Below are 24,976 nucleotides of genomic sequence, written 5' to 3'. Positions count from 1 at the left end.
GCTCCCCCTCCTGTGTCTCTCCTTCTGAACCCCTGACATCCATCCCCCCCTCGAAGCCCCCCCTTCCCCCCTCCCCCTCTTCCGGTGCGGGTTCCGGGTGCTCCATTGTTGTAGGGGTGAGTCCAGGATACAGCTCGTCCCCTGAGGCTTGCAACCATCGAGATAAGTCCGGGAAGTCCCCCATGGGCTCGTCGACGACGACCTCCTCCGCTTCCATCTCCTGCGCGGTGTGCTCGAAATCTGCGCTCGACCCCAAATCACCCAAGAACCCTCCTCCCCCTGTTGTTTGATGGGGGTCCACCTCCCAGGGCCCCTTCGGCATGTCTCTGCGCCAGCCCACTTCGGGTTGGTCCTCCCACCAATAAGATCCCCCCGTGCCAAAACCTGAAAGTGATCCCTCCGGAGAGCTGCCTCCCGGAGCCGAGTCCTCAGCTGACGAGAAACCCCGGAAAGTGCTGGCCGAGAGTGTGGGTGTGAACAAACAATCCTCGAAAAAGCCCGCCGGCATAGGCTTGTGCGGGAAAAGTGTGTGGAATTCTTCCTTGAGCAACTGCTCTTCCACTGCGTAATCCGGCACCCACCTGTTGGCGCTGGCCGGGGTGTCCTCCGTGGCGAGAAGATATTCAATCCCGTCCTCCCCCCACCTTGAGTCTAAAATCTCAGTGGCTTCATTAAGTGGCTCCCCTTTCGGCGACCCCCCTTTTTTGGGCGCTTCTCTGAGCGGGTCTGGCGCCTTCCCCGGTGCTTGAAACCTGTGGGGCTCTCTGTAGGGCGTGAGCACTGATCTATGAAAGACCGGGTGCATTCTGGAACCCTCCGGGAGTGTCAACCGGAAGGCCACTGGGTTGATCTGCGCCTCTACTTGGTAAGGCCCTAGCTGCTTGTGCCCTAGTTTCTTCTTGGCTAACGATCTGGCTGGAACTGCTTGTGCTGCCAACCAGACCCAGTCTCCCACCTGGATGTCCTCCCCAACCCTCCTGTGTCAATCTGCCTGCACTTTGTAAGCCTGTTTTGCCAACTCTAACTGCCTCCTGAGCTGCTCGTGGATCTCCTGCAACTCCGCTGCCACTTCCTCTGCTCCCTGTGGCTCCCCCTCCCGCACTGTGTCCAGACCCGGGAAGGTTCTGGGATGCCTCCCGTAGTTGGCAAAAAATGGGGTCACCCCGGTGGACCCGTGCTTCGTGTTGTTGTAGGCAAACTCGGCCAACGGTAGATAGTCCACCCAGGTCGATGGCTGCTGGTTCGCGTAGCATCTCAGGTACTGCTGCATGATGGCATTGACCCTTTCCGCCTGCCCGTTAGTTTGCGGGTGTCTCGCCGACGCCAGGCTGACCTTGACGTTCAGGAATCCCATCAGCTTTTGCCAGAAGTTGGAGATGAACTGGCGCCCCCGGTCGGACAAAATAGACCGTGGTAGGCCGTGCACCTTGAACACGTGGTCTATGAACATCTTAGCGGTCTGCTCGGCCGTGGCCACCTTAGCGCACGGAATGAAGTGGGCCATCTTGGTGAACAGGTCCACTACCACGAGCACTGCCGTCTTGCCCCTTGAGCTGGGTAGATCTGTGACAAAGTCCAGGGCTACCCTCTCCCACGGTACGAACGGTGTCTGTAGCGGTTCCAACAGGCCCGCCGGCGGCTGGTGCACAGGCTTAGCCCTTTGGCAGGTGTCGCACCTATTGACATAGTCCGCGACATCCCCCCGCATCTTAGGCCACCAAAAGTCTCTGGCTACTAAGTCCACCGTCTTCTCCTTGCCGAAGTGCCCCGCGCTGGGCGCGTCGTGCAGCTGTTGCAGGACCTTCGCGCGGAGGCTGTCTCCTGGTACGTAGAGGACTCCCTTGCGTAGGAGCAGGCCGTCTCGCACTTGGAATTCGTCGCCCCTCGCCTTGCCACTGCACACCTCCTCCATCTTGGCTCGGGCGAACGAGTCCGTTTGCAGCGCGCGGCGCACCGCGTCCAGGTCCACCGTGGCTGACGCGCATGCCCACGCCTGTGGTGTGAAAATGTGCTTGGCCGCCGCCGGTGCTTCTGCCTCCAGATACTGCGGTTTTCTGGACAGCGCGTCCGCCAAGACGTTGCTGTTTCCTGGGATGTACTCAATTCTGAAGTCGAAATCTGCAAAGAACTCCGCCCAGCGGATGTGTCGCTGGTTCAGGAACCTCGCCGTGCGCCAGTACTCCAAGTTCTTATGGTCTGTGCGGACCTGCACCGTGTGCTTGGCTCCGACGAGGAAGTGCCGCCACGCCTTGAAGGCTGCATGTATGGCCAGCAACTCCCTGTCCCAAATGGTGTAGTTCTGCTCCGCTTTGCTGAGTTTTCTGGAGTAGAAAGCGCACGGCCTCCAGTCCCCCTGGTGGTCTTGCTGCAACAGAACGGCTCCCATGGCCCTGTCTGAGGCGTCCGTCTCCACTCTCATGGGCCTGCTGGGATTTACGTGCAGTAGGTTCTCTTCGGAAGCGAAGAGCTGCTTGAGCTTCTGAAAGGACTGCTCTGCCTGCTCCGTCCAGATGAACCTCTTCTTCTTGGAACTGAGGGTGTCGGTGATGGCCGCTGTCTGCATGGCGAAACCCCTGATGAACTTGCGATAAAAGTTGGCAAAACCGACAAACCTCTGTACTTCCTTCCTATTGCGTGGGCTCTTCCAATCCAGTACTGCACGTACCTTGGCACCGTCCATAGCCAGTCCCTTGTCGGACAGTTTGTAGCCCAAGAAATCCACCTCCGTCTTGTCGAACTGGCACTTCTCCAGCTTGGCGTACAGCCTGTGCTCCCGCAGCCTCTGCAGAACTTCCCTAACATCTCTCTCGTGAGCCTCCGGCGATTCCGAGAAGATTAGGATGTCATCCAGGAAGCAGACGCACTTCTTGTAGAGGAGACCCGCCAAGACATGATGCATGAAGGCTTGAAAGCAGTGGGAACCATTTTTTAATCCAAAAGGCATAACTCTGTATTCATAAGTGCCCAGCGGCGTAAACATGGTTGTTTTCCACTCGTCGCCTTCCCGTACGCGAATGAGATTGTACGCTCCGCGCAGATCCAACTTGGTAAAGATGCGACCCTTCCTCACCGTCGCCAGCAGGTCATCGATCTTGGGCATAGGGAATGCTGAGGGCTTGGTCTTGAGGTTCAAGAAGCGGAAATCAACGACCAGCCTCTTTTGGGGCGTGTCCCGCTTCTTTACAAAGAACACGGGACTGCCTCCTGCCGCCTTGGACTCCCGGATGAATCCCCGCTTCAGGTTGTGATCTATGAACTCCCTGAGCTCTTGCAATTCATCCTCAGACATGGAGTACAGTTTCCCCGTCGGGAGCGTCGCCCCGGGCAGGAGGTCGATCTTGCAGTCGTAGGGTCTGTGGGGTGGCAGCTTATCCGCCTCTTTCTCGCAGAAGACCTCCAAAAACTCCTTGTATTTGTTAGGCACCGCTTGCAACATGCCCAAGTTCAGCTGTGGTCCATCCTCGTGCCCCTCATCTTCCAAGTCCGCCAGGATGCAGTGTTCTGCGCAGTAAGAGGAGCCGAAGGTCAGTTGCCGCTGGTACCAAGCTAATGCCGGGCTGTGCCTATCCAGCCAACTCATTCCCAACACTATGGGCGTGTCTGACAGGCGGGTGACGTTGAAGCTGATGACCTCACGGTGGTTTCCAATGCGCATCACCATTGGCGGCGTCTGCTGTAGCACTTGCCCTCCCAGTAGCTCCCTGCCGTCCACTGTGACGACTTTCAGAGGTACCGCCGCTGGCAGAAGGGCTATGCCATGTTGCTGGAGGAACTGCATGTCTATAAAATCTGCATTGCTCCCCGAGTCGACGGTGATGGGAATTTCCACAAGTAGCCCATTGGGGAGCTGAAGGGATGCGGTGAGCTGCACTACTGGTTTGGGTGGGAGGGGGTCGGTGGGCTGTAAGATCCCTGGGGATTGCTTCACTGACTTGTCTGGCTGGTCCCCAGAGACGCCATCTCCAGCCAGACAGTGGAGTTTTCCTGCTGCGACTCCCTCTGCTGAATTGCGTCTGTTACTGTCGCTGCGGCTGCAGTATGCTTGTGAAACCGCTGGGGACACTCTTTTGCAATATGCTGAGCACTGTCGCAGATGTAGCACTTCCTGGTTCCTCTAGGAGGCTTCATCTTGACTGCTCCCGGAGTTAGGGCTCCGACTGTGGAGTGAGCCTTAGCACCACCTATCTCCATCGGCTCCTCTCCCCCTCCCAGCGGAGGCATGGATCGAGCGCGCGCCGCCTCCTTGGGGAAGGGAGGCAGTCCTCTCGCTGGCGTGCGTCCCAAATGCCCTTCCTCCCTGCCCCAAGGGCGTCCTTCCAACCGAACCCCAATGGAGAGTGCCCGTTCCACCACTTCCTTGGTGGTTTGGGGTCTTCCCCCCCTTGCGATCTCGTCTTTCACAGCTCCGCTCAACCCCTCCCAGAACAGGTCTCTGACGGCAGGCGATTCTTTCTCCCGGGCTAGTACATTCACCAATCCGAAAAAACGTGAATGATATTGCCTCACAGTGGCTTTACCTTGTCTTAGTCCGTGAATCTCCCTCCTAGCGATATCCACATCAATCTCAGATAAAAAACACGCATCCATCACTTTAATGAAGGCAGCCGCATTTTGGAGGGCTGGATCCTTGTCTCTCCATAGATTGCGCAGCCACGATTTTGCCTCCCCCCGCAAATGCGAAATAATAAATCCCACTTTCTCTCCCTCATTTTTAAAGTCTTTGTCAAGCAGCTGCAATGCATAAGTCACATCTGCTCTGAAGTTAGGATACTCCTGCAGGTCCCCATTGAAGTGAGATACCAGGCTCCCTCCTCTGTTTCCCTTCTGGTCTGGTGGCTGGTAGCCTCTGTGTACTTAGCACTTCTAACCTGGTTCGCAGATCCTGGCAGGCAGCAGCTGCTTCCTGTTCTTTCTTTCTGGAAGCCGCAATTTCTGCAGTCAACTGCGTCACTGCGTTTTGCAAACTCGCTATCCTCTCTTCGGTAGTCATTTCCCTGTTTTTCGTGAGCTCGCGAAGCACCAATCTTCACCCCTCGCTGCTTTCCCGCAGTCCACGAGGTTGCAAAATTGGTGAATACGGAGAGGGGACTTACTGTCAGGACTGCCGCTAGGTCCCAGCTCACAGAGGACCAACGCCCAGTGGATATTATATACAAAAGTCTTTATTGAAGTTTAGTTTCCATTTCCAAGCTCTGGGCGCGCAGGCCCACGTCTTAACGCTAGACCGGCTAAGTCCCCTCTGACTCACTGCTCCACCCACACCAGTTTAAGATTCTAGCCCGGCTCCACCTCTTGCGCTGCTCTTTCCTGCGTTGGGTCCTTCTGCCCTCTGGGGTTCCCTCCTTCCTGGACTCCTCTGACGCGGAGCCTCCTGAGTCTTGCCCCTCCCTCCGGCAGGCTTTAGGACCTGGCTCCCTTCCCGGGCTCCCCGCTGTGCCGCGCTCCTGTACATTTGAACTTGGCGCGCGCGCCCAGCCGGTGACTTTCCTTCTGACCGTTTCCCCGCTTCCTGATGTGGGTGTTGCCAAACCTGACTCCTCTCCTCCCTCTGGTGGTGAGGACACTGGTCCCGACTCCTGGGACTCCCCCTCCCCACTGCGCTCTGGTGGAGACGCTGGCCCTGATCTCCAGCTGCTGTTCAGAGACTCCCCGCTGGCCCCTCCCTCTTGAGGTTTCTCCCTTGGAATCTCCCTTGCTCTGGCCACCGGCGCTCCCTTCTGTGAGTCCTCCGATTCGCTAGAGAGGCTTGTGGAATAACTCTGGCCACTGTCACTGCCTGCGCCCCCCTCGTACTCCTCCTCCTCACTCTCCATTTGCTCCCCCTCCTGTGTCTCTCCTTCTGAACCCCTGACAGCAACAAAACCAATCAGAGCTTTATCTTCTTTCATTTTAAGTGGATGGAAACCCAAACACCTTTTTGCTTTGGTTGGAGGTGATTCTGGTGCACACCCTTAAAACACCATGCGAATTGAAATAAGTCCTTTCAAAGCTTATTCGTCTTCTTTCTACGCATATGGAAGCGAAAAGACGGTTTTGTGTTATTTGGGACTCATTACACATACTTTGCGATTTCTGGGTTAATGAGCATTAACACCACGGAACACGATCTGAAATAAGCGAAATCCAAATTTCTTCTTTCTATGTAGCTGGAACGCAAAACAACCTGTTTGGGGAGGTATAGGCTCATTACACTTCGCTTTGCTATTTGTGCTTGGAAAGAACAATGCAAACATTTTCGTCTGCTTTCTATTGACATGGAACCAAAACACCTATGCTTGATTACGGCTGTTAAGAAACATTTCACTCTGAGATTTTTGGGTGAATGTGCATTCTAACCAGAAAAACACCAATTTGCAACAAAACCAATCAGAGCTTTATCTCCTTTCATTTTAAGTGGATGGAACCCCAAACACCTTTTTGCTTTGGTTGGAGGTGATTCTGGTGCACACCCATAAAACACCATGCAAATTGAAATAAGTCCTTTCAAAGCTTATTCGTCTTCTTTCTACGCATATGGAAGCGAAAAGACGGTTTTGTGTTATTTGGGACTCATTACACATACTTTGCGATTTCTGGGTTAATGAGCATTAACACCACGGAACACGATCTGAAAGAAGCGAAATCCAAAATTCTTCTTTCTATGTAGCTGGAACGCAAAACAACCAGTTTGGGGAAGTTTAGGCTCATTACACTTCGCTTTGCTATTTGTGGGTGGAAAGAACATGGAAAGAACAATGCAAACATTTTCGTCTGCTTTCTATTGACATGGAACCAAAACACCTATGCTTGATTACGGCTGTTAAGAAACATTTCACTCTGAGATTTTTGGGTGAATGTGCATTCTAACCAGAAAAACACCAATTTGCAACAAAACCAATCAGAGCTTTATCTTCTTTCATTTTAAGTGGATGGAACCCCAAACACCTTTTTGCTTTGGTTGGAGGTGATTCTGGTGCACACCCATAAAACACCATGCGAATTGAAATAAGTCCTTTCAAAGCTTATTCGTCTTCTTTCTACGCATATGGAAGCGAAAAGACGGTTTTGTGTTATTTGGGACTCATTACACATATTTTGCGATTTCTGGGTTAATCAGCATTAACACCACGGAACACGATCTGAAATAAGCGAAATCCAAAATTCTTCTTTCTATGTAGCTGGAACGCAAAACAACCAGTTTGGGGAAGTTTAGGCTCATTACACTTCGCTTTGCTATTTGTGGGTGGAAAGAACATGGAAAGAACAATCCAAACATTTTCGTCTGCTTTCTATTGACATGGAACCAAAACACCTATGCTTGATTACGGCTGTTAAGAAACATTTCACTCTGAGATTTTTGGGTGAATGTGCATTCTAACCAGAAAAACACCAATTTGCAACAAAACCAATCAGAGCTTTATCTTCTTTCATTTTAAGTGGATGGAACCCCAAACACCTTTTTGCTTTGGTTGGAGGTGATTCTGGTGCACACCCATAAAACACCATGCGAATTGAAATAAGTCCTTTCAAAGCTTATTCGTCTTCTTTCTATGCATATGGAAGCGAAAAGACGGTTTTGTGTTATTTGGGACTCATTACACATATTTTGCGATTTCTGGGTTAATCAGCATTAACACCACGGAACACGATCTGAAATAAGCGAAATCCAAAATTCTTCTTTCTATGTAGCTGGAACGCAAAACAACCAGTTTGGGGAAGTTTAGGCTCATTACACTTCGCTTTGCTATTTGTGGGTGGAAAGAACATGGAAAGAACAATGCAAACATTTTCGTCTGCTTTCTATTGACATGGAACCAAAACACCTATGCTTGATTACGGCTGTTAAGAAACATTTCACTCTGAGATTTTTGGGTGAATGTGCATTCTAACCAGAAAAACACCAATTTGCAACAAAACCAATCAGAGCTTTATCTTCTTTCATTTTAAGTGGATGGAACCCCAAACACCTTTTTGCTTTGGTTGGAGGTGATTCTGGTGCACACCCATAAAACCCCATGCGAATTGAAATAAGTCCTATCAAAGCTTATTCGTCTTCTTTCTACGCATACGGAAGCGAAAAGACGGTTTTGTGTTATTTGGGACTCGTTCTCTGGTCCATGGGGTCACGAAGAGTCGGACACGACTAAACGACTAAACAACAACAACACACATACTTTGCGATTTCTGGGTTAATGAGCAATAACACCACGGAACACGATTTGAAATAAGCGAAATCCAAAATTCTTCGCTTTGCTATTTGTGCTTGGAAAGAACATGTAAAGAACAATGCAAACATTTTCGTCTGCTTTCTATTGACATGGAACCAAAACACCTATGCTTGATTACGGCTGTTAAGAAACATTTCACTGATATTTTTGGGTGAATGTGCATTCTAACCCCAAAAACACAAATTTGCAACAAAACCAATCAGAGCTTAATCGTCTTTCTTTTTAAGTGGATGGAACCCAAAACACCTTTTTGCTTTGGTTGGAGGTGATTCTGGTGCACACCCATAAAACACCATGCGAATTGAAATAAGTCCTTTCAAAGCTTATTCGTCTTCTTTCTACGCATATGGAAGCGAAAAGACGGTTTTGTGTTATTTGGGAGTCATTACACATACTTTGCGATTTCTGTGTAATTGAGCATTAACACCACGGAACACGATTTGAAATAAACGAAATCCAAAATTCTTCATTCTATGTAGCTGGAACGCAAAACTACCTGTTTGGAGAGGTATAGGCTCATTACACTTCGCTTTGCTATTTGTGCTTGGAAAGAACAATGCAAACATTTTCGTCTGCTTTCTATTGACATGGAACCAAAACACCTATGCTTGATTACGGCTGTTAAGAAACATTTCACTCTGAGATTTTTGGGTGAATGTGCATTCTAACCAGAAAAACACCAATTTGCAACAAAACCAATCAGAGCTTTATCTTCTTTCATTTTAAGTGGATGGAACCCCAAACACCTTTTTGCTTTGGTTGGAGGTGATTCTGGTGCACACCCATAAAACACCATGCGAATTGAAATAAGTCCTTTCAAAGCTTATTCGTCTTCTTTCTACGCATATGGAAGCGAAAAGACGGTTTTGTGTTAATTGGGACTCATTACACATACTTTGCGATTTCTGGGTTAATCAGCATTAACACCACGGAACACGATCTGAAAGAAGCGAAATCCAAAATTCTTCTTTCTATGTAGCTGGAACGCAAAACAACCAGTTTGGGGAAGTTTAGGCTGATTACACTTCGCTTTGCTATTTGTGGGTGGAAAGAACATGGAAAGAACAATGCAAACATTTTCGTCTGCTTTCTATTGACATGGAACCAAAACACCTATGCTTGATTACGGCTGTTAAGAAACATTTCACTCTGAGATTTTTGGGTGAATGTGCATTCTAACCAGAAAAACACCAATTTGCAACAAAACCAATCAGAGCTTTATCTTCTTTCATTTTAAGTGGATGGAACCCCAAACACCTTTTTGCTTTGGTTGGAGGTGATTCTGGTGCACACCCATAAAACCCCATGCGAATTGAAATAAGTCCTATCAAAGCTTATTCGTCTTCTTTCTACGCATACGGAAGCGAAAAGACGGTTTTGTGTTATTTGGGACTCGTTCTCTGGTCCATGGGGTCACGAAGAGTCGGACACGACTAAACGACTAAACAACAACAACACACATACTTTGCGATTTCTGGGTTAATGAGCAATAACACCACGGAACACGATTTGAAATAAGCGAAATCCAAAATTCTTCGCTTTGCTATTTTTGCTTGGAAAGAACATGTAAAGAACAATGCAAACATTTTCGTCTGCTTTCTATTGACATGGAACCAAAACACCTATGCTTGATTACGGCTGTTAAGAAACATTTCACTGATATTTTTGGGTGAATGTGCATTCTAACCCCAAAAACACAAATTTGCAACAAAACCAATCAGAGCTTAATCGTCTTTCTTTTTAAGTGGATGGAACCCAAAACACCTTTTTGCTTTGGTTGGAGGTGATTCTGGTGCACACCCATAAAACACCATGCGAATTGAAATAAGTCCTTTCAAAGCTTATTCGTCTTCTTTCTACGCATATGGAAGCGAAAAGACGGTTTTGTGTTATTTGGGAGTCATTACACATACTTTGCGATTTCTGGGTTAATGAGCATTAACACCACGGAACACGATCTGAAATAAGCGAAATCCAAATTTCTTCTTTCTATGTAGCTGGAACGCAAAACAACCTGTTTGGGGAGGTATAGGCTCATTACACTTCGCTTTGCTATTTGTGCTTGGAAAGAACAATGCAAACATTTTCGTCTGCTTTCTATTGACATGGAACCAAAACACCTATGCTTGATTACGGCTGTTAAGAAACATTTCACTCTGAGATTTTTGGGTGAATGTGCATTCTAACCAGAAAAACACCAATTTGCAACAAAACCAATCAGAGCTTTATCTCCTTTCATTTTAAGTGGATGGAACCCCAAACACCTTTTTGCTTTGGTTGGAGGTGATTCTGGTGCACACCCATAAAACACCATGCGAATTGAAATAAGTCCTTTCAAAGCTTATTCGTCTTCTTTCTACGCATATGGAAGCGAAAAGACGGTTTTGTGTTAATTGGGACTCATTACACATACTTTGCGATTTCTGGGTTAATGAGCATTAACACCACGGAACACGATCTGAAAGAAGCGAAATCCAAAATTCTTCTTTCTATGTAGCTGGAACGCAAAACAACCAGTTTTGGGAAGTTTAGGCTCATTACACTTCGCTTTGCTATTTGTGGGTGGAAAGAACATGGAAAGAACAATGCAAACATTTTCGTCTGCTTTCTATTTACATGGAACCAAAACACCTATGCTTGATTACGGCTATTAAGAAACATTTCACTCTGAGATTTTTGGGTGAATGTGCATTCTAACCAGAAAAACACCAATTTGCAACAAAACCAATCAGAGCTTTATCTTCTTTCATTTTAAGTGGATGGATCCCCAAACACCTTTTTGCTTTGGTTGGAGGTGATTCTGGTGCACACCCATAAAACCCCATGCGAATTGAAATAAGTCCTATCAAAGCTTTTTCGTCTTCTTTCTACGCATACGGAAGCGAAAAGACGGTTTTGTGTTATTTGGGACTCATTACACATACTTTGCGATTTCTGGGTTAATGAGCAATAACACCACGGAACACGATTTGAAATAAGCGAAATCCAAAATTCTTCGCTTTGCTATTTGTGCTTGGAAAGAACATGGAAGGAACAATGCAAACATTTTCGTCTGCTTTCTATTGACATGGAACCAAAACACCTATGCTTGATTACGGCTGTTAAGAAACATTTCACTGATATTTTTGGGTGAATGTGCATTCTAACCCCAAAAACACCAATTTGCAACAAAACCAATCAGAGCTTAATCGTCTTTCTTTTTAAGTGGATGGAACCCAAAACACCTTTTTGCTTTGGTTGGAGGTGATTCTGGTGCACACCCATAAAACACCATGCGAATTGAAATAAGTCCTTTCAAAGCTTATTCGTCTTCTTTCTACGCATATGGAAGCGAAAAGACGGTTTTGTGTTATTTGGGAGTCATTACACATACTTTGCGATTTCTGGGTTAATGAGCATTAACACCACGGAACACGATTTGAAATAAACGAAATCCAAAATTCTTCATTCTATGTAGCTGGAACGCAAAACTACCTGTTTGGAGAGTGTCAGGACTGCCGCTAGGTCCCAGCTCACAGAGGACCAACGCCCAGTGGATATTATATACAAAAGTCTTTATTGAAGTTTAGTTTCCATTTCCAAGCTCTGGGCGCGCAGGCCCACGTCTTAACGCTAGACCGGCTAAGTCCCCTCTGACTCACTGCTCCACCCACACCAGTTTAAGATTCTAGCCCGGCTCCACCTCTTGCGCTGCTCTTTCCTGCGTTGGGTCCTTCTGCCCTCTGGGGTTCCCTCCTTCCTGGACTCCTCTGACGCGGAGCCTCCTGAGTCTTGCCCCTCCCTCCGGCGGGCTTTAGGACCTGGCTCCCTTCCCGGGCTCCCCGCTGTGCCGCGCTCCTGTACATTTGAACTTGGCGCGCGCGCCCAGCCGGTGACTTTCCTTCTGACCGTTTCCCCGCTTCCTGATGTGGGTGTTGCCAAACCTGACTCCTCTCCTCCCTCTGGTGGTGAGGACACTGGTCCCGACTCCTGGGACTCCCCCTCCCCACTGCGCTCTGGTGGAGACGCTGGCCCTGATCTCCAGCTGCTGTTCAGAGACTCCCCGCTGGCCCCTCCCTCTTGAGGTTTCTCCCTTGGAATCTCCCTTGCTCTGGCCACCGGCGCTCCCTTCTGTGAGTCCTCCGATTCGCTAGAGAGGCTTGTGGAATAACTCTGGCCACTGTCACTGCCTGCGCCCCCCTCGTACTCCTCCTCCTCACTCTCCATTTGCTCCCCCTCCTGTGTCTCTCCTTCTGAACCCCTGACAGAGAGGTATAGGCTCATTACACTTCGCTTTGCTATTTGTGCTTGGAAAGAACAATGCAAACATTTTCGTCTGCTTTCTATTGACATGGAACCAAAACACCTATGCTTGATTACGGCTGTTAAGAAACATTTCACTCTGAGATTTTTGGGTGAATGTGCATTCTAACCAGAAAAACACCAATTTGCAACAAAGCCAATCAGAGCTTTATCTTCTTTCATTTTAAGTGGATGGAACCCCAAACACCTTTTTGCTTTGGTTGGAGGTGATTCTGGTGCACACCCATAAAACCCCATGCGAATTGAAATAAGTCCTATCAAAGTTTTTTCGTCTTCTTTCTACGCATACGGAAGCGAAAAGACGGTTTTGTGTTAATTGGGACTCATTACACATACTTTGCGATTTCTGTGTTAATGAGCAATAACACCACGGAACACGATTTGAAATAAGCGAAATCCAAAATTCTTCGCTTTGCTATTTGTGCTTGGAAAGAAAATGGAAGAAACAATGCAAACATTTTCGTCTGCTTTCTATTGACATGGAACCAAAACACCTATGCTTGATTACGGCTGTTAAGAAACATTTCACTGATATTTTTGGGTGAATATGCATTCTAACCCCAAAAACACCAATTTGCAACAAAACCAATCAGAGCTTTATCGTCTTTCTTTTTAAGTGGATGGAACCCAAAACACCTTTTTGCTTTGGATGGAGGTGATTCTGGTGCACACCCATAAAACCCCATGCGAATTGAAATAAGTCCTTTCAAAGCTTATTCGTCTTCTTTCTACGCATATGGAAGCGAAAAGACGGTTTTGTGTTATTTGGGAGTCATTACACATACTTTGCGATTTCTGGGTTAATGAGCATTAACACCACGGAACACGATTTGAAATAAACGAAATCCAAAATTCTTCATTCTATGTAGCTGGAACGCAAAACTACCTGTTTGGAGAGGTATAGGCTCATTACACTTCGCTTTGCTATTTGTGCTTGGAAAGAACAATGCAAACATTTTCGTCTGCTTTCTATTGACATGGAACCAAAACACCTATGCTTGATTACGGCTGTTAAGAAACATTTCACTCTGAGATTTTTGGGTGAATGTGCATTCTAACCCCAAAAACACCAATTTGCAACAAAACCAATCAGAGCTTTATCTTCTTTCATTTTAAGTGGATGGAACCCCAAACACCTTTTTGCTTTGGTTGGAGGTGATTCTGGTGCACACCCATAAAACACCATGCGAATTGAAATAAGTCCTTTCAAAGCTTATTCGTCTTCTTTCTACGCATATGGAAGCGAAAAGACGGTTTTGTGTTAATTGGGACTCATTACACATACTTTGCGATTTCTGGGTTAATCAGCATTAACACCACGGAACACGATCTGAAAGAAGCGAAATCCAAAATTCTTCTTTCTATGTAGCTGGAACGCAAAACAACCAGTTTGGGGAAGTTTAGGCTGATTACACTTCGCTTTGCTATTTGTGGGTGGAAAGAACATGGAAAGAACAATCCAAACATTTTCGTCTGCTTTCTATTGACATGGAACCAAAACACCTATGCTTGATTACGGCTGTTAAGAAACATTTCACTCTGAGATTTTTGGGTGAATGTGCATTCTAACCAGAAAAACACCAATTTGCAACAAAACCAATCAGAGCTTTATCTTCTTTCATTTTAAGTGGATGGAACCCCAAACACCTTTTTGCTTTGTTTGGAGGTGATTCTGGTGCACACCCTTAAAACACCATGCGAATTGAAATAAGTCCTTTCAAAGCTTATTCGTCTTCTTTCTACGCATATGGAAGCGAAAAGACGGTTTTGTGTTAATTGGGACATTACACATATGTCAGGACTGCCGCTAGGTCCCAGCTCACAGAGGACCAACGCCCAGTGGATATTATATACAAAAGTCTTTATTGAAGTTTAGTTTCCATTTCCAAGCTCTGGGCGCGCAGGCCCACGTCTTAACGCTAGACCGGCTAAGTCCCCTCTGACTCACTGCTCCACCCACACCAGTTTAAGATTCTAGCCCGGCTCCACCTCTTGCGCTGCTCTTTCCTGCGTTGGGTCCTTCTGCCCTCTGGGGTTCCCTCCTTCCTGGACTCCTCTGACACGGAGCCTCCTGAGTCTTGCCCCTCCCTCCGGCGGACTTTAGGACCTGGCTCCCTTCCCGGGCTCCCCGCTGTGCCGCGCTCCTGTACATTTGAACTTGGCGCGCGCACCCAGCCGGTGACTTTCCTTCTGACCGTTTCCCCGCTTCCTGATGTGGGTGTTGCCAAACCTGACTCCTCTCCTCCCTCTGGTGGTGAGGACACTGGTCCCGACTCCTGGGACTCCCCCTCCCCACTGCGCTCTGGTGGAGACGCTGGCCCTGATCTCCAGCTGCTGTTCAGAGACTCCCTGCTGGCCCCTCCCTCTTGAGGTTTCTCCCTTGGAATCTCCCTTGCTCTGGCCACCGGCGCTCCCTTCTGTGAGTCCTCCGATTCGCTAGAGAGGCTTGTGGAATAACTCTGGCCACTGTCACTGCCTGCGCCCCCCTCGTACTCCTCCTCCTCACTCTCCATTTGCTCCCCCTCCTGTGTCTCTCCTTCTGAACCCCTGACATCCATCCCCCCCTCGAAGCCCCCCCTTCCCCCCTCCCCCTCTTCCGGTGCGGGTTCCGGGTGCTCCATTGTTGTAGGGGTGAGTCCAGGATACAGCTCGTCCCCTGAGGCTTGCAACCATCGAGATAAGTCCGGGAAGTCCCCCATGGGCTCGTCGACGATGACCTCCTCCGCTTCCATCTCCTGCGCGGTGTGCTCGAAATCTGCGCTCGACCCCATATCACCCAAGAACCCTCCTCCCCCTGTTGTTTGATGGGGGTCCACCTCCCAGGGCCCCTTCGGCATGTCTCTGCGCCAGCCCACTTCGGGTTGGTCCTCCCACCAATAAGATCCCCCCGTGCCAAAACCTGAAAGTGATCCCTCCGGAGAGCTGCCTCCCGGAGCCGAGTCCTCAGCTGACGAGAAACCCCGGAAAGTGCTGGCCGAGAGTGTGGGTGTGAACAAACAATCCTCGAAAAAGCCCGCCGGCATAGGCTTGTGCGGGAAAAGTGTGTGGAATTCTTCCTTGAGCAACTGCTCTTCCACTGCGTAATCCGGCACCCACCTGTTGGCGCTGGCCGGGGTGTCCTCCGTGGCGAGAAGATATTCAATCCCGTCCTCCCCCCACCTTGAGTCTAAAATCTCAGTGGCTTCATTAAGTGGCTCCCCTTTCGGCGACCCCCCTTTTTTGGGCGCTTCTCTGAGCGGGTCTGGCGCCTTCCCCGGTGCTTGAAACCTGTGGGGCTCTCTGTAGGGCATGAGCACTGATCTATGAAAGACCGGGTGCATTCTGGAACCCTCCGGGAGTGTCAACCGGAAGGCCACTGGGTTGATCTGCGCCTCTACTTGGTAAGGCCCTAGCTGCTTGTGCCCTAGTTTCTTCTTGGCTAACGATCTGGCTGGAACTGCTTGTGCTGCCAACCAGACCCAGTCTCCCACCTGGATGTCCTCCCCAACCCTCCTGTGTCAATCTGCCTGCACTTTGTAAGCCTGTTTTGCCAACTCTAACTGCCTCCTGAGCAGCTCGTGGATCTCCTGCAACTCCGCTGCCACTTCCTCTGCTCCCTGTGGCTCCCCCTCCCGCACTGTGTCCAGACCCGGGAAGGTTCTGGGATGCCTCCCGTAGTTGGCAAAAAATGGGGTCACCCCGGTGGACCCGTGCTTCGTGTTGTTGTAGGCAAACTCGGCCAACGGTAGATAGTCCACCCAGGTCGATGGCTGCTGGTTCGCGTAGCATCTCAGGTACTGCTGCATGATGGCGTTGACCCTTTCCGCCTGCCCGTTAGTTTGCGGGTGTCTCGCCGACGCCAGGCTGACCTTGACATTCAGGAATCCCATCAGCTTTTGCCAGAAGTTGGAGATGAACTGGCGCCCCCGGTCGGACAAAATAGACCGTGGTAGGCCGTGCACCTTGAACACGTGGTCTATGAACATCTTAGCGGTCTGCTCGGCCGTGGCCACCTTAGCGCACGGAATGAAGTGGGCCATCTTGGTGAACAGGTCCACTACCACGAGCACTGCCGTCTTGCCCCTTGAGCTGGGTAGATCTGTGACAAAGTCCAGGGCTACCCTCTCCCACGGTACGAACGGTGTCTGTAGCGGTTCCAACAGGCCCGCCGGCGGCTGGTGCACAGGCTTAGCCCTTTGGCAGGTGTCGCACCTATTGACATAGTCCGTGACATCCCCCCGCATCTTAGGCCACCAAAAGTCTCTGGCTACTAAGTCCACCGTCTTCTCCTTGCCGAAGTGCCCCGCGCTGGGCGCGTCGTGCAGCTGTTGCAGGACCTTCGCGCGGAGGCTGTCTCCTGGTACGTAGAGGACTCCCTTGCGTAGGAGCAGGCCGTCTCGCACTTGGAATTCGTCGCCCCTCGCCTTGCCACTGCACACCTCCTCCATCTTGGCTCGGGCGAACGAGTCCGTTTGCAGCGCGCGGCGCACCGCGTCCAGGTCCACCGTGGCTGACGCGCATGCCCACGCCTGTGGTGTGAAAATGTGCTTGGCCGCCGCCGGTGCTTCTGCCTCCAGATACTGCGGTTTTCTGGACAGCGCGTCCGCCAAGACGTTGCTGTTTCCTGGGATGTACTCAATTCTGAAGTCGAAATCTGCAAAGAACTCCGCCCAGCGGATGTGTCGCTGGTTCAGGAACCTCGCCGTGCGCCAGTACTCCAAGTTCTTATGGTCTGTGCGGACCTGCACCGTGTGCTTGGCTCCGACGAGGAAGTGCCGCCACGCCTTGAAGGCTGCATGTATGGCCAGCAACTCCCTGTCCCAAATGGTGTAGTTCTGCTCCGCTTTGCTGAGTTTTCTGGAGTAGAAAGCGCACGGCCTCCAGTCCCCCTGGTGGTCTTGCTGCAACAGAACGGCTCCCATGGCCCTGTCTGAGGCGTCCGTCTCCACTCTCATGGGCCTGCTGGGATTTACGTGCAGTAGGTTCTCTTCGGAAGCGAAGAGCTGCTTGAGCTTCTGAAAGGACTGCTCTGCCTGCTCCGTCCAGATGAACCTCTTCTTCTTGGAACTGAGGGTGTCGGTGATGGCCGCTGTCTGCATGGCGAAACCCCTGATGAACTTGCGATAAAAGTTGGCAAAACCGACAAACCTCTGTACTTCCTTCCTATTGCGTGGGCTCTTCCAATCCAGTACTGCACGTACCTTGGCACCGTCCATAGCCAGTCCCTTGTCGGACAGTTTGTAGCCCAAGAAATCCACCTCCGTCTTGTCGAACTGGCACTTCTCCAGCTTGGCGTACAGCCTGTGCTCCCGCAGCCTCTGCAGAACTTCCCTAACATCTCTCTCGTGAGCCTCCGGCGATTCCGAGAAGATTAGGATGTCATCCAGGAAGCAGACGCACTTCTTGTAGAGGAGACCCGCCAAGACATGATGCATGAAGGCTTGAAAGCAGTGGGAACCATTTTTTAATCCAAAAGGCATAACTCTGTATTCATAAGTGCCCAGCGGCGTAAACATGGTTGTTTTCCACTCGTCGCCTTCCCGTACGCGAATGAGATTGTACGCTCCGCGCAGATCCAACTTGGTAAAGATGCGACCCTTCCTCACCGTCGCCAGCAGGTCATCGATCTTGGGCATAGGGAATGCTGAGGGCTTGGTCTTGAGGTTCAAGAAGCGGAAATCAACGACCAGCCTCTTTTGGGGCGTGTCCCGCTTCTTTACAAAGAACACGGGACTGCCTCCTGCCGCCTTGGACTCCCGGATGAATCCCCGCTTCAGGTTGTGATCTATGAACTCCCTGAGCTCTTGCAATTCATCCTCAGACATGGAGTACAGTTTCCCCGTCGGGAGCGTCGCCCCGGGCAGGAGGTCGATCTTGCAGTCGTAGGGTCTGTGGGGTGGCAGCTTATCCGCCTCTTTCTCGCAGAAGACCTCCAAAAACTCCTTGTATTTGTTAGGCACCGCTTGCAACATGCCCAAGTTCAGCTGTGGTCCATCCTCGTGCCCCTCATCTTCCAAGTCCGCCAGGATGCAGTGTTCTGCGCAGTAAGAGGAGCCGAAGGTCAGTTGCCGCTGGTACCAAGCTAATGCCGGGCTGTGCCTATCCAGCCAACTCATTCCCAACACTATGGGCGTGTCTGACAGGCGGGTGACGTTGAAGCTGATGACCTCACGGTGGTTTCCAATGCGCATCACCATTGGCGGCGTCTGCTGTAGCACTTGCCCTCCCAGTAGCTCCCTGCCGTCCACTGTGACGACTTTCAGAGGTACCGCCGCTGGCAGAAGGGCTATGCCATGTTGCTGGAGGAACTGCATGTCTATAAAATCTGCATTGCTCCCCGAGTCGACGGTGATGGGAATTTCCACAAGTAGCCCATTGGGGAGCTGAAGGGATGCGGTGAGCTGCACTACTGGTTTGGGTGGGAGGGGGTCGGTGGGCTGTAAGATCCCTGGGGATTGCTTCACTGACTTGTCTGGCTGGTCCCCAGAGACGCCATCTCCAGCCAGACAGTGGAGTTTTCCTGCTGCGACTCCCTCTGCTGAATTGCGTCTGTTACTGTCGCTGCGGCTGCAGTATGCTTGTGAAACCGCTGGGGACACTCTTTTGCAATATGCTGAGCACTGTCGCAGATGTAGCACTTCCTGGTTCCTCTAGGAGGCTTCATCTTGACTGCTCCCGGAGTTAGGGCTCCGACTGTGGAGTGAGCCTTAGCACCACCTATCTCCATCGGCTCCTCTCCCCCTCCCAGCGGAGGCATGGATCGAGCGCGCGCCGCCTCCTTGGGGAAGGGAGGCAGTCCTCTCGCTGGCGTGCGTCCCAAATGCCCTTCCTCCCTGCCCCAAGGGCGTCCTTCCAACCGAACCCCAATGGAGAGTGCCCGTTCCACCACTTCCTTGGTGGTTTGGGGTCTTCCCCCCCTTGCGATCTCGTCTTTCACAGCTCCGCTCAACCCCTCCCAGAACAGGTCTCTGACGGCAGGCGATTCTTTCTCCCGGGCTAGTACATTCACCAATCCGAAAAAACGTGAATGATATTGCCTCACAGTGGCTTTACCTTGTCTTAGTCCGTGAATCTCCCTCCTAGCGATATCCACATCAATCTCAGATAAAAAACACGCATCCATCACTTTAATGAAGGCAGCCGCATTTTGGAGGGCTGGATCCTTGTCTCTCCATAGATTGCGCAGCCACGATTTTGCCTCCCCCCGCAAATGCGAAATAATAAATCCCACTTTCTCTCCCTCATTTTTAAAGTCTTTGTCAAGCAGCTGCAATGCATAAGTCACATCTGCTCTGAAGTTAGGATACTCCTGCAGGTCCCCATTGAAGTGAGATACCAGGCTCCCTCCTCTGTTTCCCTTCTGGTCTGGTGGCTGGTAGCCTCTGTGTACTTAGCACTTCTAACCTGGTTCGCAGATCCTGGCAGGCAGCAGCTGCTTCCTGTTCTTTCTTTCTGGAAGCCGCAATTTCTGCAGTCAACTGCGTCACTGCGTTTTGCAAACTCGCTATCCTCTCTTCGGTAGTCATTTCCCTGTTTTTCGTGAGCTCGCGAAGCACCAATCTTCACCCCTCGCTGCTTTCCCGCACTCCACGAGGTTGCAAAATTGGTGAATACGGAGAGGGGACTTACTGTCAGGACTGCCGCTAGGTCCCAGCTCACAGAGGACCAACGCCCAGTGGATATTATATACAAAAGTCTTTATTGAAGTTTAGTTTCCATTTCCAAGCTCTGGGCGCGCAGGCCCACGTCTTAACGCTAGACCGGCTAAGTCCCCTCTGACTCACTGCTCCACCCACACCAGTTTAAGATTCTAGCCCGGCTCCACCTCTTGCGCTGCTCTTTCCTGCGTTGGGTCCTTCTGCCCTCTGGGGTTCCCTCCTTCCTGGACTCCTCTGACGCGGAGCCTCCTGAGTCTTGCCCCTCCCTCCGGCAGGCTTTAGGACCTGGCTCCCTTCCCGGGCTCCCCGCTGTACATTTGAACTTCCTGTACATTTGAACTTGGCGCGCGCGCCCAGCCGGTGACTTTCCTTCTGACCGTTTCCCCGCTTCCTGATGTGGGTGTTGCCAAACCTGACTCCTCTCCTCCCTCTGGTGGTGAGGACACTGGTCCCGACTCCTGGGACTCCCCCTCCCCACTGCGCTCTGGTGGAGACGCTGGCCCTGATCTCCAGCTGCTGTTCAGAGACTCCCCGCTGGCCCCTCCCTCTTGAGGTTTCTCCCTTGGAATCTCCCTTGCTCTGGCCACCGGCGCTCCCTTCTGTGAGTCCTCCGATTCGCTAGAGAGGCTTGTGGAATAACTCTGGCCACTGTCACTGCCTGCGCCCCCCTCGTACTCCTCCTCCTCACTCTCCATTTGCTCCCCCTCCTGTGTCTCTCCTTCTGAACCCCTGACAGCAACAAAACCAATCAGAGCTTTATCTTCTTTCATTTTAAGTGGATGGAAACCCAAACACCTTTTTGCTTTGGTTGGAGGTGATTCTGGTGCACACCCTTAAAACACCATGCGAATTGAAATAAGTCCTTTCAAAGCTTATTCGTCTTCTTTCTACGCATATGGAAGCGAAAAGACGGTTTTGTGTTATTTGGGACTCATTACACATACTTTGCGATTTCTGGGTTAATGAGCATTAACACCACGGAACACGATCTGAAATAAGCGAAATCCAAATTTCTTCTTTCTATGTAGCTGGAACGCAAAACAACCTGTTTGGGGAGGTATAGGCTCATTACACTTCGCTTTGCTATTTGTGCTTGGAAAGAACAATGCAAACATTTTCGTCTGCTTTCTATTGACATGGAACCAAAACACCTATGCTTGATTACGGCTGTTAAGAAACATTTCACTCTGAGATTTTTGGGTGAATGTGCATTCTAACCAGAAAAACACCAATTTGCAACAAAACCAATCAGAGCTTTATCTCCTTTCATTTTAAGTGGATGGAACCCCAAACACCTTTTTGCTTTGGTTGGAGGTTATTCTGGTGCACACCCATAAAACACCATGCGAATTGAAATAAGTCCTTTCAAAGCTTATTCGTCTTCTTTCTACGCATATGGAAGCGAAAAGACGGTTTTGTGTTATTTGGGACTCATTACACATACTTTGCGATTTCTGGGTTAATGAGCATTAACACCACGGAACACGATCTGAAAGAAGCGAAATCCAAAATTCTTCTTTCTATGTAGCTGGAACGCAAAACAACCAGTTTGGGGAAGTTTAGGCTCATTACACTTCGCTTTGCTATTTGTGGGTGGAAAGAACATGGAAAGAACAATGCAAACATTTTCGTCTGCTTTCTATTGACATGGAACCAAAACACCTATGCTTGATTACGGCTGTTAAGAAACATTTCACTCTGAGATTTTTGGGTGAATGTGCATTCTAACCAGAAAAACACCAATTTGCAACAAAACCAATCAGAGCTTTATCTTCTTTCATTTTAAGTGGATGGAACCCCAAAAACCTTTTTGCTTTGGTTGGAGGTGATTCTGGTGCACACCCATAAAACCCCATGCGAATTGAAATAAGTCCTTTCAAAGCTTATTCGTCTTCTTTCTACGCATATGGAAGCGAAAAGACGGTTTTGTGTTATTTGGGACTCATTACACATATTTTGCGATTTCTGGGTTAATCAGCATTAACACCACGGAACACGATCTGAAATAAGCGAAATCCAAAATTCTTCTTTCTATGTAGCTGGAACGCAAAACAACCAGTTTGGGGAAGTTTAGGCTCATTACACTTCGCTTTGCTATTTGTGGGTGGAAAGAACATGGAAAGAACAATGCAAACATTTTCGTCTGCTTTCTATTGACATGGAACCAAAACACCTATGCTTGATTACGGCTGTTAAGAAACATTTCACTCTGAGATTTTTGGGTGAATGTGCATTCTAACCAGAAAAACACCAATTTGCAACAAAACCAATCAGAGCTTTATCTTCTTTCATTTTAAGTGGATGGAACCCCAAACACCTTTTTGCTTTGGTTGGAGGTGATTCTGGTGCACACCCATAAAACACCATGCGAATTGAAATAAGTCCTTTCAAAGCTTATTCGTCTTCTTTCTACGCATATGGAAGCGAAAAGACGGTTTTGTGTTATTTGGGACTCATTACACATATTTTGCGATTTCTGGGTTAATCAGCATTAACACCACGGAACACGATCTGAAATAAGCGAAATCCAAAATTCTTCTTTCTATGTAGCTGGAACGCAAAACAACCAGTTTGGGGAAGTTTAGGCTCATTACACTTCGCTTTGCTATTTGTGGGTGGAAAGAACATGGAAAGAACAATGCAAACATTTTCGTCTGCTTTCTATTGACATGGAACCAAAACACCTATGCTTGATTACGGCTGTTAAGAAACATTTCACTCTGAGATTTTTGGGTGAATGTGCATTCTAACCAGAAAAACACCAATTTGCAACAAAACCAATCAGAGCTTTATCTTCTTTCATTTTAAGTGGATGGAACCCCAAACACCTTTTTGCTTTGCTTGGAGGTGATTCTGGTGCACACCCATAAAACCCCATGCGAATTGAAATAAGTCCTATCAAAGCTTATTCGTCTTCTTTCTACGCATATGGAAGCGAAAAGACGGTTTTGTGTTATTTGGGACTCGTTCTCTGGTCCATGGGGTCACGAAGAGTCGGACACGACTAAACGACTAAACAACAACAACACACATACTTTGCGATTTCTGGGTTAATGAGCAATAACACCACGGAACACGATTTGAAATAAGCGAAATCCAAAATTCTTCGCTTTGCTATTTGTGCTTGGAAAGAACATGTAAAGAACAATGCAAACATTTTCGTCTGCTTTCTATTGACATGGAACCAAAACACCTATGCTTGATTACGGCTGTTAAGAAACATTTCACTGATATTTTTGGGTGAATGTGCATTCTAACCAGAAAAACACCAATTTGCAACAAAACCAATCAGAGCTTAATCGTCTTTCTTTTTAAGTGGATGGAACCCAAAACACCTTTTTGCTTTGGTTGGAGGTGATTCTGGTGCACACCCATAAAACACCATGCGAATTGAAATAAGTCCTTTCAAAGCTTATTCGTCTTCTTTCTACGCATATGGAAGCGAAAAGACGGTTTTGTGTTATTTGGGACTCATTACACATACTTTGCGATTTCTGGGTAATTGAGCATTAACACCACGGAACACGATTTGAAATAAACGAAATCCAAAATTCTTCATTCTATGTAGCTGGAACGCAAAACTACCTGTTTGGAGAGGTATAGGCTCATTACACTTCGCTTTGCTATTTGTGCTTGGAAAGAACAATGCAAACATTTTCGTCTGCTTTCTATTGACATGGAACCAAAACACCTATGCTTGATTACGGCTGTTAAGAAACATTTCACTCTGAGATTTTTGGGTGAATGTGCATTCTAACCAGAAAAACACCAATTTGCAACAAAACCAATCAGAGCTTTATCTTCTTTCATTTTAAGTGGATGGAACCCCAAACACCTTTTTGCTTTGGTTGGAGGTGATTCTGGTGCACACCCATAAAACACCATGCGAATTGAAATAAGTCCTTTCAAAGCTTATTCGTCTTCTTTCTACGCATATGGAAGCGAAAAGACGGTTTTGTGTTATTTGGGACTCATTACACATATTTTGCGATTTCTGGGTTAATCAGCATTAACACCACGGAACACGATCTGAAATAAGCGAAATCCAAAATTCTTCTTTCTATGTAGCTGGAACGCAAAACAACCAGTTTGGGGAAGTTTAGGCTCATTACACTTCGCTTTGCTATTTGTGGGTGGAAAGAACATGGAAAGAACAATGCAAACATTTTCGTCTGCTTTCTATTGACATGGAACCAAAACACCTATGCTTGATTACGGCTGTTAAGAAACATTTCACTCTGAGATTTTTGGGTGAATGTGCATTCTAACCAGAAAAACACCAATTTGCAACAAAACCAATCAGAGCTTTATCTTCTTTCATTTTAAGTGGATGGAACCCCAAACACCTTTTTGCTTTGGTTGGAGGTGATTCTGGTGCACACCCATAAAACACCATGCGAATTGAAATAAGTCCTTTCAAAGCTTATTCGTCTTCTTTCTACGCATATGGAAGCGAAAAGACGGTTTTGTGTTATTTGGGACTCGTTCTCTGGTCCATGGGGTCACGAAGAGTCGGACACGACTAAACGACTAAACAACAACAACACACATACTTTGCGATTTCTGGGTTAATGAGCAATAACACCACGGAACACGATTTGAAATAAGCGAAATCCAAAATTCTTCGCTTTGCTATTTGTGCTTGGAAAGAACATGTAAAGAACAATGCAAACATTTTCGTCTGCTTTCTATTGACATGGAACCAAAACACCTATGCTTGATTACGGCTGTTAAGAAACATTTCACTGATATTTTTGGGTGAATGTGCATTCTAACCCCAAAAACACCAATTTGCAACAAAACCAATCAGAGCTTAATCGTCTTTCTTTT

Source organism: Podarcis gaigeae (assembly GCF_964106915.1).
Source record: "Podarcis gaigeae genome assembly, chromosome: 16".
Lineage (NCBI taxonomy): Eukaryota > Metazoa > Chordata > Lepidosauria > Squamata > Lacertidae > Podarcis > Podarcis gaigeae.
The sequence above is the reverse complement of the archived record's forward strand: the minus strand, read 5'-3'. Positions refer to the sequence as shown.